This window comes from Delphinus delphis, chromosome 1 (assembly GCF_949987515.2).
Source record: "Delphinus delphis chromosome 1, mDelDel1.2, whole genome shotgun sequence".
Lineage (NCBI taxonomy): Eukaryota > Metazoa > Chordata > Mammalia > Artiodactyla > Delphinidae > Delphinus > Delphinus delphis.
The window spans coordinates 26,052,729-26,069,374 of NC_082683.1; the positions used below are offsets into that span (position 1 = coordinate 26,052,729).

At 46.3% G+C, this 16,646-nt stretch overlaps 1 protein-coding gene across 4 annotated transcripts in view; it reads right to left on the reverse strand.

Moving 5' to 3' along the window:
- Positions 1-16,646, reverse strand: part of PHC2 (polyhomeotic homolog 2) — a 102,607-nt gene that overhangs the window by 10,088 nt on the left and 75,873 nt on the right. The window contains exon 1 of one of the 4 annotated variants that reach the window (XM_060018736.1): positions 12,794-13,081. The exons of 2 other annotated variants lie outside the window; for them this stretch is intronic. The gene's annotated coding sequence lies outside the window, so the exon portion shown is untranslated. Of the gene's footprint in view, positions 1-6,026; positions 6,289-12,793; positions 13,082-16,646 lie in introns of those variants that run through there. One more of the 4 variants, XM_060018726.1, reaches the window with a different exon arrangement.

A 16,646-nucleotide genomic window follows, 5' to 3' on the forward strand; every position in this document is an offset into this window, starting at 1 on the left:
CCAAGCAGTCCCCTCCCCCAGTGACCCATTCAAAAGTGGTACAGTCTCAGTGGACCCACCACCAAGTGAGACTACAGTGTGTTCTGCAACAATGCAGCTCATCCGCCAGCAGTGTTTTCTTAATTTCCCAACTGTGCTTAGTCCAACCAGGTTACACAGGCAAGAATTCTGCCTCTGAGGAGTTAAGACCTTGGTCAATATTGATCTGGACAAACAAGTTAACATTCTGCTCAAGGGAGAAAATGTATTCAAGGTGACATCTAAAACCAAGATGAAAAGCTGAACTAGGTATAGGGCTTGGGGCATGAGGGGGTTTGGGGCAGAGAGGAAATGAACCTTCTATGAGGTTCCTCAGGAAAGGGTTAGATTTTAAGCGTGCTGTGAAATGTCAAAGTACTGAACCCCACGTGAACATTTTAACACAGATCCGCCTCATCGGAGACTGGTTATTTGGGATCACTGCATTAAGACATGCGTGTATTCTGTTTCTCCACCGAGGAAGCCCCTAAGCAGAGCTGAGGTTTTCTATGCTGTTCCTGCAGGTCTCCTGCCCCAATCAAGCCTCTTGTCCAGTTCTCAGCTCCACATCCAATCTGATTCTCGGCCAACCACAGACTCCTTCCCTCCAAGGAGAGCCTTGCTTAAGATTTCCTCTCCACGGGGCTGCCAGCCTTTCTCTGAAGAGCCTGACAGAGCTCCAGTAAGTATGATGAGGTGCCTTTACAGAACCACACCACAAGGGACCCCCTTTTCTCCACTCCAAACAGTACCTCTCCTGAGTTGCTTCACTGTTTTAGAAGCAACTTTCCTCTCTTCACTTTTTTAACTCTTTCCCCACCCCCCCTTCCCAGGGCCATTCTCTACCACCGCCAACTGTGTGAAGCTGAGGTTGCCTTTAACCTGGAACTTCCTAAAAAAGAAAAAAAAGAAAGAAGAAAAGAAAGAAAAAGCCATTTCTTTATTGCAACAAGCCTACTGACAGTAAGCATAACCCAGTGTGAATGTACGTATTACACACTTTAAAAAGAATTTCAGTATATTTATTAGCTAAGTAATTTTTGCACAAAATTTATATGAAGATGCTCTTATTTCATGTTAAAGATCTAAAAATCCCACCACAGAACAGGAATTCACGATGCCTAATTATGTGGCATGGAGAAATCAAAATAAACTCATTTTAGAAAAGGTTTATAACCGGCTCATTTTCTTACTAGTAGTCCTAATGTGCAGTAAACGGGGATAAATCTTTTTTGTTAAAAAAACAGTTGGCCATGACACATGTCTTCAGTACTCAGACCTCTGTAATTCAACTATAATAAATTTCAGAGCTTAGCAGGAGTTACCTAAGAGATGTGATTAATGAGATTTTTTAAAAATTAATTTTTTTGGAGACAGTCATACCAGCAAGTTAGAAAAATTCGTTTACGTGTTTATAGTCCTTTGAAAAAAATTGTTTGACATTTTTGACCTTTCTATAGGGATGGAAAATTTCTCCGTTAGAATCAGTCTTTCTAAAATTGTAAAGGTGTTTGGGAACTAGAAAAAAAAAATCTTTCCTTAACAATCCATGAATAACTAGGAGGACTGAGTTAATTATACAGTCAATCAAATTAAGTTTCTTTGCTTTTAAATTTTAAATATTTCAGTCTATATTTACATAATTACATTTTTGCTTGTATATTTTAAAGTATTTTAAATATGCAAAGAAACAATCTATTTTATTTAAAATAATGAATAAATGTTAAAATAGAAAGCTTACTATGTAAGTTAAAATCCTATTTTTAGATGATGGCTATTCCCCTCTGATTAGAGCCTAGTAAAATATTCCCTGGCTTCGCTAATGAGCTACTGTACAGATTATAGAGTCACAAGATTAGAAAGTCTGGTTCAACCCCTTACCAATGCTTGACCCTTCCCTATAATAGCCCCACCCAGTGATTTTCTGGCATTTGTTTGAATACCTCTAATGACAAAGGAACTCACTACCTCTGAAGTAGTCTGTTCCCAACTTGGGCAGTTCAATTAATAAGTTCTTCCTTATAATGAGCCAAAAATCTATCTTCTGTTAATTTCTGTCCACTTACCCTGGTTCTATTTCTTAGACCACACAGAACAAGGCTAATCTTATTTGTATAATGGGCAAAAACACAGGCTTAGACCTGGCTTAGAGACTGGTCTCTATCACTCAAGTGGATTAGGGACAAGTCCTCTTCTGTCTCTGACCCTTGGTTTCTCCAGCTATAAAATACAGACAATAATAAGACCTACCCTTTAGTGTTGCTACAAGGACTAAGTGAGAAAATGAATAGCAATGAAGCGCTAGCACACTGGGAAACACTCAAGAAATGCTCTTGGTGTCATGAAGGATGTCACTTATGAGCCCAGTTTACGTTCTCTCCTCCAGGCCACACTCCCTCTGCTCCTTTGACGACTTCTTATATAAAAGGTTGCAAATTCATCATCACCCTAGGTCTTCTTTGCCAGCATCTTTTAAAGTCAGGTACTCCGTCAATAGTAACATAATATATCAAGTGTATTGATCCAAGAGATCCTGTTGGTAAGAGTTTTGTTTTGTTTCTTTCAAACACAATCTCGTTCCTCGCTGAGAGCACAGATGGAGGGCAATGAGTGACTGCCTTGTTTTAGTTTATCATACTTCTATGGAATTAATCCATTCTCCTCTGAATTCTGGGATCCTGCCCACCTCCCTCTTTTCACTGATATTTATCACCAAACAGCTGCTGATACCCTGTCTCCTTTTATGGGATCTCTCCAACCTTGTTCGACTCTTCTCCTTACCCCCTCTACCCCCTTCCCTCCTGTCTCTCAGATCTGTGCCTACTAACGTACACTGCAAGACGAGGCGGGGGCTCCTGAGGTCAGAGTCCTTCCTCGTGCCAAATACAGGAGCCAACAGAGACATTCACGAGCTCAGAGGCTACAGAGCCAATACTTAACTCTGGGAGGAAAAAGACTTTTTGGGAATCTAAGTTTTTAAAAAAGGATCTTATTAAGCAAGAGAACAAACTAATAAACCCCTTCACCACAACATTATAAGCTATCACTCTCCACTATACCTCTGGGCCAGGTTACAGGAGACACAGAATCCAAGGGACGGAAGGGAGAGCGTTTTACGACTGTATAAAGGTTTGCAGCTATTTCGCTTTGCAGTCATCTTGTAGGCAATACCTTATCATGTGCTTTAGTCACAGAGGAGTCTGGGCTATTTCTGGAATGACCATATACAATCTCACCCCCTGCCAAGCTCAGCACACTGAGATTAATTTAATCTGCTTCCCGTTCTCCCAGACTGCTTTGCAGCCTGCTTAAGGGAAAGCCGCTTAAACTTGCAGAAACCTGCCCTGTTGGCCCTGAGGCCAGATGGAAGACAGAGACAAAGAAATTCTCTATCTTTGGAATTCTTCCTTACTCAATTCCCTTGACCAGTCCCGAGGCTGTAAGTGCTGCCGGGTTTCCCACAGGTCTCAAATGCCTTCATACAGAGTTAGCTACCTGGAACTGAAAGGTGGAGGCCAGGACACCCTGAGTAGGAGAGGCTGCAGGAAGGAAATAAAGCCAAGCTTCAGTGGCGGTGGTGGAAGGGGGAAGTAGAATCTAGCCTTCAATTGAAGCTGACCACAAAGGGCTAAGTATTTGGATCAGAATGACAAAACAATGTGTTCTGGGGGAGTTGTTACATAACATAGGCCTCAACCTTGTAGATCGCTTCTCAATCTGGTCTCACAGGCGCTGGCAGAAACAGCCCTTATAGGGACTGGATTAAAATAGGAAGGACCCCCCCCAGTGGCCCAGTTTGTGAAATTATCTGCTACAGGGCCGGTCTCCTCTGCTAGGCAAAGCAGGTGCCGTTAGGTGGGGGCTGTCTCGGTCTCATCTGTATCTTCAGGGCTAACCCAGCGTCCAATATATAATAGCCATTTAATGGCTGCTGAGCTGGAGCACGGGGAACCCGTGGGCTCCGTCTTCACTCTTGACCAGCGTACAGATCTCCTTACTCTTCCGACAGCAACCGGTCACCAGCTGAGACTGGCACATCACTTTCTAGGTGATAATGACGAGAGGGAGCAGCCGGGCTGGTGCCTGCCTATGGGGGTGGCACTTCTGGGTACCTGGCTATAAAGAAGAATGAGAGCTATTCCTTAGCCCAGTTCTTCCTGTTTGAGTGAGGATTTCCTCAGCAGAAGGGAGATACAGCATTAAATTGGCCCCAAAGGCTGCAGCTCTGGGTTCCCTGGTCCCTTTGAAACACTGATGCTGGCTCCAGGCATTTGGAAAGGCATGATGACCTCTAGAGGCAGAGGCCCGAGACGCCTATAAAAACGGCCCCACCCCCGGGGCCAGGAGGTAGGTGCCCAGAGAGGCCGAGCTTTCCTGCCCACTGAGGACAGAGGTCAGGCTGGCTCCAGCCACGCACCATCTGGGCCACTTCGGAACCAGTTATGGTGCTCTTTATAAGCACAGGTAAGGCAAAAATCGTCAGTTATGCTGAAATATCGTTCAGTACTAACATTTATTGTGGGTATTTCAGATGACCTGGCCACTCATTCTATTTGCCCCTAAAATAAGTCCCCTTGAAGACCTGACTTCAGAGGAAATGAAGGGCAAGCAGAGCCTCTCCCTCTACCCTTCAGCGTGGCCAGTAGCTATTTCCACTTTCTCCAGACCTGAGGAGAAAGGGGTATTTTAATTTACAAGACTTCTAACTACCCTTGCTTGGCAGCAGCAGGAGAAAGACAAAGCTAATGAAGTTAATACAGGATTCAAGGAAGCAGAATAGGTGATAACATGGATCATTTGCCTGCAACAAATTCTGCTCGACAAATGGCAAAACAAGGTCGCTTATACAACACAGAGCGTTCTCTCCAGGCCCCTGGCTCTGAAGTCCGGCTCACTGTGCCTGAGCTTAGCAGGCCAGTCACGTGGCCAGGAGGGGTGACAGCAGGATTCCTAAACAACTGCCTGCTCTAGAGAGACCCTGAGGGGAGCACCTGCAAAGTGACGCCCAGGGAAGCCACATCCCAGACAGGGAGCAGCTGACACAGACCAGATGCACCTGGTGCTAACAGAGCACGGCAAGCTGAGGGCTGAGCCCTCTGGAAAGGCTGTGGCCTCCCTTTACAATCTCATTAGTTATATTTGGGCCCCTAAAGAAATCAGTGCTGCTCTGAAAGTGAGGGAGGTAAGATATCTCATTAAGCACCAATTTGTTGAAAGAAAGAGAGACAGAGGGAAAGAGAGAGAGAGGGGAGGGGAGGGGAGGGGGAGGGGAGAGGGAGGGGGGAGAGAGGGAAGAGAGAGGCAAGGAGGAATGGCGGCTCTGTCCTGGGACCCTGACAGAGTATTCCATTAAAGAGATTCATTTGGTTAACAACCTGCTTTAAAATGCAAATATACACCTGTGGCCATTCACACCTGGCTGTGAATCACTTAGAGAAGCAGATAGCTTTCCTCCCAATTTAGGGATGAGGTTTGCTGGGCGGACTGGGGCATGAAGAGTGGACGTTTTGGATCAGGGGCACTAGATCACAGAGGACTGGAGTTAGAAGGGTCTTGGGTCTAACATCTTAATTTCCCAGAGGAGGAAAAGGGTGCATAGTTAAAAGTGTGCATTTTAGAATCAAGGCAAGAGTGGGTACCACCTAATTTGGAAGAGAGTACCTTCTAAAACAAGCACAAAAGAAGCCCTTAGAGAGCTGGGAAAATTGTAGGCCCCTTCCCACCCAGGGTCCCTCCTGAGAACCAGAAGGCTGGAGGTACCAATGCCAGATGCTTGGAGCATTTGCAATTCTGCCAAGGACCGAATTACTGTCAGACCCACGAAAAGCCCCTGGCTCCCAGACGCACAGCAGGCCGCGGCTGTCTCACACAGGTGCCCTCATCACCCTGCCCCTCGGAGCACTTCTGCTCTTAGGGGCCTCTCCCGAGAGGGAAGAAAGGGCTGTGACAGGAGGATCCCTTTGGGGCGCTTTGCCGAGTCACAGGAGGGCAAGGCCCTGGCTCCATACCTGGTGCCTGCCAGGGAGGTGGCGGCCCAATGAAAGGGAAGCTGGGCCAGGTTGCCTCAGACGCGCCTCGGTGTCACTGCGGAGCGACCTTGTTGAGTCTGGGTTAAGAGGACTGGAGAGCAGACAGGCTTCCTGGATCCTAAGCATCTGGGTCTGGCAGGGGGGGCTCCTCCTCTTCCCTGGCGGCCATTACCATACAGCTGACTCTCAGGCTGTCTCTTAGGACACCGGCAGAGAGAGCGGGCCTTCTGACTCACCCACACTCCCCAGCTAAAGTGTACATAAGCTGAATTGTAAACAGCTGAACGTTTTCCAAGCTGCCACCCCCAGCTCTGGAGGAAAAAAATCAATGGAGCGACAGCCAGCCGCCCCCGCGTGGCTCGGATGGGAGCCAGGGGGGATTTCCAAACAGCTGCAGCACTGCTGCCCGGCCCAGGCTGAAGACCAGGTCCCACTCAGCAGCAGCACCTGCGCTGGTCAACGTGCGATGGCTCACTAGCCGCAGGGAGCCAGGGACAGAGTTCAAAAAAAGCTCTGCAGCCCTACGGTCTCCAGGGCTGCGGTCAAGGGCTCCCAGATATCCTAACATCACAGTTCTCTAGCAGACGCTGTGATTTCACAAGGCAAAAGGTCTGGAACCAACAGGAGAGGCTCTCCGCTAGAGACATCAGGATCACAGGAGACAAGAGGAAAAATGGCAGAGTGGAAAGGCCACCAGCACTGGGGCAGACCTGGGTTCATACTCTGGTTCCATCTTTGATTACCTGTGTAGCTTCAAGCACTTGGTACCTGCTCTGCACCTTAGTTTCTCCGTCTATAAAAATGACAATCATGCTGCTTACCTTGCAGGGTTACAGGGAATGTTAGAGTTTATATATGTAAAATGCCTGGCACTGATTACATTTAGAAGCTGTGCTACCCAGCAGTTAAGACTGGGATCAGAAAGACCCTATGCTTAAATCCTAGTCTGTAATCCCAGGCAAGTTACTCTAGGCCTCAGTTTCCTCATCTGTAAAATGGGGTACTCATCTCTGTCCCACATGGCTGTGGTAAGGATTAAATAAGACACTGCAGTTACGACACAGTGGAAGAGGCCTGACATGGCTATTGGAGAGCTCCCATCACTGAGACTCGAGAGATTAGGAAACTGCCCCAGTCTCACGCACACTGAGCCTGGCCTCTGGCAGCCCCAGAGCAGAGCTGTTCTTTCACTGGTCCAAACTCAGGCATCATTCATGTTCCTCAGGTGCTCTGGCCTACTCAGTGTGCTGTCCTTGCACTCCTGAAGTAAGGCTTCGGGAAGAAATCTTACTTCCACTTTGACAATGACTGCAACACAAGGGAAATGCACCTGCCCTTTGGGGCAGACCACACGTCCCAATTCACCTTCAACAGTCGTTAACCCAAAGGACATGACAACCGCCAGATTCCCTCCCTTCCTATGCATTTCTTTCATAAAGAGTCCCAGGGTATTACACAAAAGAACCCCAGGAACCAGAAAAGAAAGAACTCAGGAACAAATAAAGAACCACTTTTCCTAGTGGTTCTTATAATGCCAGGAGGCGGTTTAGCCTGTGAAAAGAAATTACTTTAAAAGGCTGAAGAGAAAATCATGGAAGATGGATTTATAACAGTTAAAAAACCAACTAGAAATGTTTAGAAAATTCTCTTATTTACCAACTGCAGAAGCACTAATATTCTTAGAGAAATGGGAGAGGGAGGGAGGGAGGGAGGGAGGGAGGGGGGGGGAGAGAGAGAGAGAGAGAGAGAGAGCACGCGCGAGCATGAGCGCACACGCACGTGCTAGAGAAAGCCAAACCTCAGTTGTCCTTGTCTATATAATGGGATAGATAATACTTACCTTGCAAATCAAACTTCTTGATCATTTCTGCCCCCCTTCCTTTAATAACCATTGTCTAAGTTTTCAATCACGCTACTTTGCTACCAATCAGCTGACAGAAGAGATTAATACTGATTACTGGAGGCCTGGAAATGTGGACTTAACCAATTTTTAAAAAAACGGTAGTTGATTCACATTAATTTTGTTTTAATTTACAGTGTCAGTTGCTTTGATTGTTTAAAAATGTCTTAATATAGCTGTGTGGATTTAGGCCACATATGGATGGTTTCAAATAGGCTAAAGATATCAGTAACTAGGGATAATTATACAGTATTTGAGACATAATAGCCATGCAACAAGAGCTTTAAAAATAACTCCCAGCAGTCATGAACTCTCATTTTCTTGCCAACGGTCTCAATATTCAGCATCAGGCCTGCTTCTCCTAATCTACTGGAGAAGAGTTGGTTATGACACGGCAGCTAACAGTCATCTTTTCTTAAGAGAAGCTATGACAAATTTCACTGCTAAGAAGAAAATCATCCAAGAAACAGGTTTTTGCTTTCAAGAGAGTCTAACAGCAAACGGGGACTCTCTTCAACATCTGGATTCATCTTAGAACACTGGAAATCCCTATTTAATAGCAATCATTTCTTTGGCAGATGTAGAATGTTCTCTTTTGGATTTAACTAAAAAAATCATTTGGAAATTTCAAGTATAGGAAAGCACATCCCTTTTCACTAACTATAAATAAATTTGGAAGGGGAAGGAAAAAGAACAACAAACCATTAAGTTTATTATGCTGGCCTAGATGGTCTTACAATGAATCACATAGCAACAATTTATTATTTAAATTATATGCTATGTTTCTTACTATATTTTATACCTTCAAAAACTAATCACTCTTAACTGTATAACTCGATTAACTATAAAAGAGCCCATCTCGGGACTTCCCTGGCGGCCCAGTGGTTGAGACGCGGAGCTTCCAATGCAGGGGGCGCATGTTCAATTCCTGGCTGGGGAACTAAGATCCCGCATGTCTTGGGGCGGGGGCGAAAAAAACCACAACCATTTCTTGACCATGGCAATTATATTCTACTTTTGTTATTGATGGGGGAAAAAAGCCCTGAATCTGTAAGACTGTTGTCTTGGATAAATAAATGGTTGATTATTTTCCTAACAATTCCAAAATGTCATAAAGTTGAATTAAAGATGGTTTGTTTCAGAGTTTCTTTGCAAGCATCAAATCAGTGTTCTGATGTAGCTAAACTCAAATTGAAATTTTTAAATAAGTCAATGCTTAAAATGAAACCTGCATCTATTTGAATTGTGAATAAGTAATTCAAGTTATCTTGAACAGGCCTACTTTAAACATTTTAACAGAACACATACTCAGAGTCTTTTTAACTGGTGACTCACACTGTAGTTTAAAGCATGCCATAAAAACACTGAAAACATAAATCAGTATATGTTCATACCTCTACCTTGAGGGGTAGTCCCAGCTTTGATTTCCACCAGACAAGGTGCTAAGTCACTGCAGACAGTCATTTCTGTTACTGGTACAAAGGCCTCATGAGAGTAGATTGCATAAGGCAGCCAGTCCTCACCCTGCTTTTCCACGGGGGTGGAAAACACAAAAGAATCTCTACAACCACTTTTGTGAGATTCCTCCGGACCACAGAAAATCATCATCTTCATCTTCCAGTTGCAAAATGGTACAAAAGAAAGGGAATAAAAGAGAAACTATGCTTCTATGAAGGTGTCTCATTTCCCTACTCTCAACTCTAGTAGATGTATCTTTTCAGGAGAGAATCTTTTTCAGGATGGGACCAAATCTGTCTGGAGAGTAAACGGCACTGCACAGCTGGGAGAACTTTAATATAAACTTGGACTGACCGAGAGGAAGAAAAAACCCTCGGTGAGTGTCACACTAACACCGAGCAGCGTTACCAGAAAGGGAGCCACCATCCTACTCCCTAGTTTTTTCAACTTAAATTTTATGTTGGTTTACTGATCCATGCTAGCTCAAAGTGAAGGACTTTGATAGGAAGGGGGTGAACTTAATTCAGCAAATAGTTACCGAATGCCTAGTGTGAGGCCTAAAGCCCAAAGAAGGGCAGAGACTTAGAGGAAGCGTCTAAGGCAGTTGAGTCATCCTCTTCACACATTCACAAAGAGATAAAAAGACACTCAAAACCTCAGGTAAAGGTTCTTAATTCTGAGATAGCAGTCATTTTTTTCCCCCCTAAAACAAGAAAACCTAGGGAGGGGATGGCCTAAGTTAGAGCATGCAAGGCCAGAGGCAAGAACAGGTCAATTTTATAAAATCGTCTATCTATTCCTCTTTTTCTCTTTCCCACTGAAAGATCCAAGGGATCCAAAGTATCTGAGACAGGAAATGAGTAAGTCAGGAAAAAGGATGTGGTCTGAAAAAGAGTGGATCCTGGGGCTGAGCCAGAGCAAGGCACAGGCACAGGGTCACAGATGGGGGAAGGGGCCTTGGTAGCAGGAAGAGAAGTCTCAGGGTCAATCAGCTTAGACTAGAAGGTCAGTGACAGAGGAGGTATGTCTGGAGAGGCAAGCATAACAACACCTTCCTAAAAGGTTATCCTCCATTGAAATGCAGAGGAACAATGGCTGAAGAGACCTACAGCCAGGAGAATCATTACTGGGACAGAAGGAAGAAGAGCTGGAGTTTCCTCCTTACTTTGAGGAAGTGGAAATAATATATGTTGAGTGCATCTGACAAAGGTAAATTCGAAAGTAAGCCAGGACCTGGAAGAGAAGTGGACAGGGCTGGGAGGTGAGTGCATGATAAAATACCAACATTCATTACGTACCTATGTGCCACCTATTAATAAAACAACAGCTTAAAAGGGGTGGGGGGGAGGAGAAGGCGATGAAAACAGGAGCTACCTCTCACAAAAATGCAGTTGGACAACTGAGAAAGCCAACTCAAGAACAACAGAAAAGTGGCAAGATTAACGCTGGAGAAAAAAGGCATCTATTCTTCCCGATGTGTATGGACAAGCCTGGTAACAGATCTTGGGTGGGCTGAGAGGCAGAGCTCACGTGATAAGAGTGCCTGGAAAGGGCAGGTGCCACACGAGCACCACTACCCATCTGCTGGGCCCTCTGAAGAAGCCAGCCCTTGTGAAGGAGCCAAGCCAGAGGCTCTGGTTCCCGCCTTGCCAGGGCTGGAACTTAGGTAAAGAAACAGTGGGACACACTGCATCAGCTGATTCAAAAATGTGGCTATTTCGAGATATAGATCCAGATGTTGGGGGCTAAGTGAAAAAATCACTTTTACATTCTCCACAGTGCCTAGGATCATGCTTTACACGAGGCAGGAGCCTAATGAAGGTGTGTGAAATCTGAGCGGAACCAAAACTACTTAGCTGTGCAGGTATCTTAAGATCCAAGACAGAATCTCCTGCCCTGTAACCAACACAGTAAGTTTCTTTCTTTCTATTCTGGAGTCAACATGATATGAAGCCCTGCATCCCATGTGACCTCAACTTAAGCCCTAATCAATAGACGCTGCCACAGGTCTGAGGCCCTCTACCGGAATAAAAAATGGGGAGGGCAGCGGGGGCAGACATATAGGAGCAAGAAGGAATTTCCTTGCCTCATTAGCCTGCAATTTTCAGACTCATCTAGAAATCCTAGCAGTTCCAACATTTGGGTTGACTCGGGGGTGGGGGGGGGGGGATGAAAAATCCCAGGTGAATGATAATTGGATTACCCAGTTATGCCCCAGAGCCAAATGGCTGGAAAAGGCCAGGACAGCAGGGCCTGATATGGTTAAAATGACATTATTTTCTAAACCAAAAATCGAGACACTTGGTTGATAGACAACGTGATAGAATATTTTAAATTGGGGTTGTCCTAGAAAAATTGGGGACATATGGTGGATTTAGGTCGGTAGCTTATTTCACAACAAGGGATCCTCTGGGTCCAATATGCTAATGGAAGGGGATTAAAGATCTAGGATGGGAGATATCTAAGGGGAGAGCTGTCACTAAGTTGTTTAGCAGGAAAAAGAATAAAAGAACGTGTCTCTGTAGGCAGCATGGGAAGAAAGTCAACATTCTAGGTATGGAGCAGGAAGGAAAGGAAAGTTGATCAGAACTGAAAGTATGTCAGTGAAATGTGTTCAGGTCGAACAGGCAGCCTTGCGGGAGGGATGGGGAGGACTGGGACGGCCGGGGTATCACTGGCACAAACTGGTATCCAACAATACAGGAGCTGGGGACTACGAGTTCACACTGTAGGTTCACCATTGGTTTGCAACTTGATCTTGGGCAAATTATTTCCCTCTCTCTGGACTTCAATTTAAATAAAGAATCTCACAAGTCCCGATTTTAATGTAAAGAATCAACAATACAATATGCCTTCATTTGGCACGGGAAGGAGAGAAAACGCTCTTCTAAAAATGGAAGAGAGGATAGACACAGAACAGCTTGTCCCTTTCCATCCAATTAAAAGCTTCGTGAGACTGAACTAGATTAAAAACAAAACTCTCCAGCTAAGCCGCAGGCCTCCAAGATAGGCAGTCCCCTACCCAGAGGGTACAGCGGATGCCAACAGCCCTGTCCCTAAGCGGACCGTCCATCCCCGGTAAAGCGCCGCCCCGGAGGCCCGAGGCCGGGGTGGGGGTGTGCGGGGACACACGGAAGCGTCTGGCACGCCGAAGGTGACACAGCGGCTGCCGGGGAAGTGCGGGGCAGGCAGGGTCCCCGACGAGGGGGGAGGCGCAGGACACCTCCCCGGCGTCGGGAGGGCGAGAATCGCGGGCTGGCACGGCCTGGCAGCCGAGTAGGCCCGGGCCGGGAGTGGCACCGGAGGGCGGTGCCCGGTGTCCAGTGCGACGAGAGCGGGCCGCGGTACCCCTCCTGGCGAGAACCCCTCCCCCGCCACGGGCACTGACCTGTCCAGGGCCCGGCTGGGCCTGGCCGGGCGGGGCCTACGCAACCCCTCGGCCGGGCGCCGCCTCGCGCGGGGTCCCGGGCCCGGGCGGGCCGCCTCCTCTCCGCCGCGAGCCTCCGAGCCGGGGCCCGGGGCTGCCGCGGCGCATCCGACCGTACCGGCCGGGCCGGCGTCCACAAAGGGCGGCGGGGGCGCGAGGCCGGGGCGGGGGTGCGGGCGGCGGCGGATTGCGCGCGCGCGGCGGGCGCTCGAGGGCTGCAGCCGCCGCGGAGACAATGCGGCGCGTCCCGGCAGGGCTCCCGCGGCCGCCTCCGCCGGGGGCGGGGCGAGGCGGGGGCGGGGCATGGGCGCGCGGGGCGGGGCCTCAGGGAGGCGGGGCGCCGGCGCGGAAGCCGGGCCGCGCGCTTCCTTTGTGCGGCCGCGCCGGCCCCGCCCCGCGCCCTCTGGAAGGCGCGGGGGGGCTGGCGGCCGGTTAGATACGTAAGGGTTCTGTTTAAGGAGGCGGGCGCCGCGCCACGCCAATGTCCGCTCTCGCCCCGTCAAAAGTCCCCCGTGCGGTGGTGGACTCCCGCCTGGCCAAGTCGGAGGCAGGAAGAATAACGACTAGCAGTAATTGAGTGTTGAATATGTGTCAAGCCGTACATGCACGCACTTCCTCTCAGTGTTCACAATAACCCCACAAGTAGTCGTTATCCTCCCCACTGGGAACTGAGGATCAGAGAAGTTAAGTAATGACCAAAGTGACCCAGTTACACCTCCATAAACGGGGCTAATGCCGTCTCTTTAGGTTTACTGTGCAGGCTAACTGAGAGCATTTATACAAATTGCCTGCAGTGCCCGGCACACGGAACCCAATAAATGTTACTTCTCTTCCTAAACCACGCTGGATTAAACTGAATTGTCGGGAAAGCACCTTCATTCAGTAGATATACTAGAGCTTGTGAGACTCACAAGTCTCACTGCACCCCCATCCCCCAGGCTTTATGCCGAATACTTGCCCCGAATTTCTCTCTCCATGCTTGACTTCTATTTCCAACATTTTCTCATATTCTTACCTTTCTTAGCATTCATATCCCCAGCCCTTTCCCCTCAGGCCTCATCCCTTTACCTTTGTTTCCACATTTTACATTTATTTTATATTCCCCGATCGTTTAGTTTGCTCCCTTTCTCTTTCCCTCGTTCCCCCCACCCCATTTTTCAAATTTTCAAAGCCTTCTTTCATTAATATGCACATTTCCTCCCCCTTTCCGCCTTTGCATTTCTTACACTTACATTTTGTTCTATGAATGCTCGGCCTCTCTGTCCCCCAAACATGCCTACACTCCTGCCTCCCTTCCTTTACTTCACTAGTCCCTTCTCCCCAATGCCACATGTCCAGGTCCTACCTATCCTTCATGGTCTAGACCCAAGAACAGTGGCTGGCAAACTTTTTCTATAAAAGACCAGATAGTAAATATTTTAGACTTGGCAGGCCATGTGGTCTCTGTTGCAACTACTCAACTCTGCTGTTGCAGCAGGAAAGCAGCCGCAGACGACACTACCTGAATGAATGTGGCTGTGTGCCAATAAAACTTTATTTATGGACACAGAAATTCGGATTTCGTATAATTTTCTTGTATCACAAAATATTCTTCTTTTTTTGAGTCTTAAAAATTTTTTTTAATGTAAAAACCATTATTAGCTTGTGGGCTGTACAGAAACTGGTGATGTGATGAATTTGGCCCTCAGGATGTAGTTTGCCAACCCTCGCTCTAGAACAATGCCACTTCCTCCCTGCAATCTATCCTGATAATCTCTACTTGGCAGTAACTTTTCTCTCTTACCTTTTAAAGCATTTACCCATAATCGTTCTATGCCATTTATCATATCTTAGTTTTTACTGTATTTTTTTCCTGTGCACTTCTCATCTTTCCCAGAGGACTTTAAGCTCCTTGAAGGTAGGGTACAGACCTTCTTTCTCTATGCATTTATTACCTTCCACCCCACAGTACTTTGCACAGAGCAGGCATTCAAACATATACAGAATGAATATTTAAATCTTGGGTGGTTGACAATTGTTTCCACTGTGCAAAACTTACTTTTCTCATGAGATAGAACCTCAGGAGCAAGATGCTTTGTTATATGTGTATCATCTAGATTAGATTTCAGAAAGAGATTTTTGAGAGCTTTCTAGACAAGATGAAGAAAGGGAGGCAAATGTCAGTTCATTCAGAGGTTGTTGGATAACAAATACTTGAACAAAGGCTGTTGATTATCACCAACCTGCAGACAGGGGATATGTCTTCAGTCAGGTCCTATTCAATATTTCGATCAGCAAATTGGTTAAAGACAAAGAAAACACGCTATATAATTTACGGATGGCAAAGTTAAGCAGAGGAGTTAGTATAATGAGTGACAAAATTCAGATATAAAACATTCCTGCCCCACCACTTATTCTTGCTGTGCCTCAGTTTTCTTATCTTTAAAATGGGCATGATAAAAGTTCCTGCTTCAGAGGGTTACTGTCAGGATTAAATGAGGAAATGCATGTAAAGCTGGTAGAGAGGACTCATTAAATGTTAGCTGTTAAGCATTACCATTTTCTGGCTAGCCTGGAACTGTGGGCTAAATTCACAAGATAACGTTTAACAGATATAATTAATCATGTTTTGGCTCACAATATAAATTGTACAAGTTTGAGATGGAAGAGACCTGAAGTGATAGCAATCCATGTAAAAAGAAACCACAAAAACAAAGACAGAAACAAAAACCAAACCCAACCCCTCTGGAATTCAGGTGACACAGTGCTCGGTGAACTAAGGGTATCATTCCCCTGGGTCAGGGGAGTTAAAGTGGGGCCATAGGTGCAATGTCGTGCTGAAGGCAGGTAAGGGAATTACCCCTGGAGCCAGAATCATGGTGCTGCCCTTTCATAGCTCTGTGAACTGGAGCCTCTTCAAGCTTTTGTTTCCTCCTCTAAATAATGGGGCCAATAATATTTATCTCTCAGGGTTATCATGAATGAGTAAAGGAAAACTTAGAGCAGAACTTGGCACATAGGTGTTCAACGAATTTTAGCTCCTCTCTACTATACCATGCAGATCTGTCCCTTGAAGGGTTATAAAGCTAAGTCCAGGTGCCAACCTAGGGTGACTGCGCCTTTTTGTATTTGGAATTAATGTGCTTCATTTTGGGGATCACATTTTAAGGGAATTAGTGGAGAGGTAGAATGTAGCTAGACAAGAATGATCAGCATGGTGGGAATGGGAGGTCTGGATGTGTGATAGGTAGAAAATGAAATAAATCTCAGATATTTAGCCTGGAGATTTTCTCTTTTTTTAATGGGGGAGAGGAAAGAGACATGATAACTGTCTATACACACTGTAGGAGATGGACAATCCACAGGACAGAATCACAGCCAGTGGTGGGAGTTCCACAAGAGCAGATTTTGGCTTAATTTGAAGAGCAACTTTCTGATAATTAGAGCAATCCTACAATGGAATGGGCTGCTTTTCAAAATGGTGAGCTCCTTATCATTGCAAGTTTGCCAAGAGAATGCTGACCTCCTTGCTGTCTTTTAATTTTTCTAATGGTTTTTTCTTCATATTCCTTTGCTTTCCTTTTCCTTGAGTCCACCCTCCATTCCTTATAGGACATTTATAACTACTTTGTCCCAAAGTACTTTTCTTCTCACTCCTCCTTCTTCTGTTTTCCAAACCCCTTTTCTCTTGGCTCTCCCCACCCCACTCCCAGCACACATTTAGTCCAATGATGGAACTGCCTCCCTGAGTTGTAGGCAGCCCATGGCCCAGAATGTCTCTGAGATCTGGGCCAAGATTGCTGTGCACACTGGCAGAGAAGGAAAGGAAAGCGAA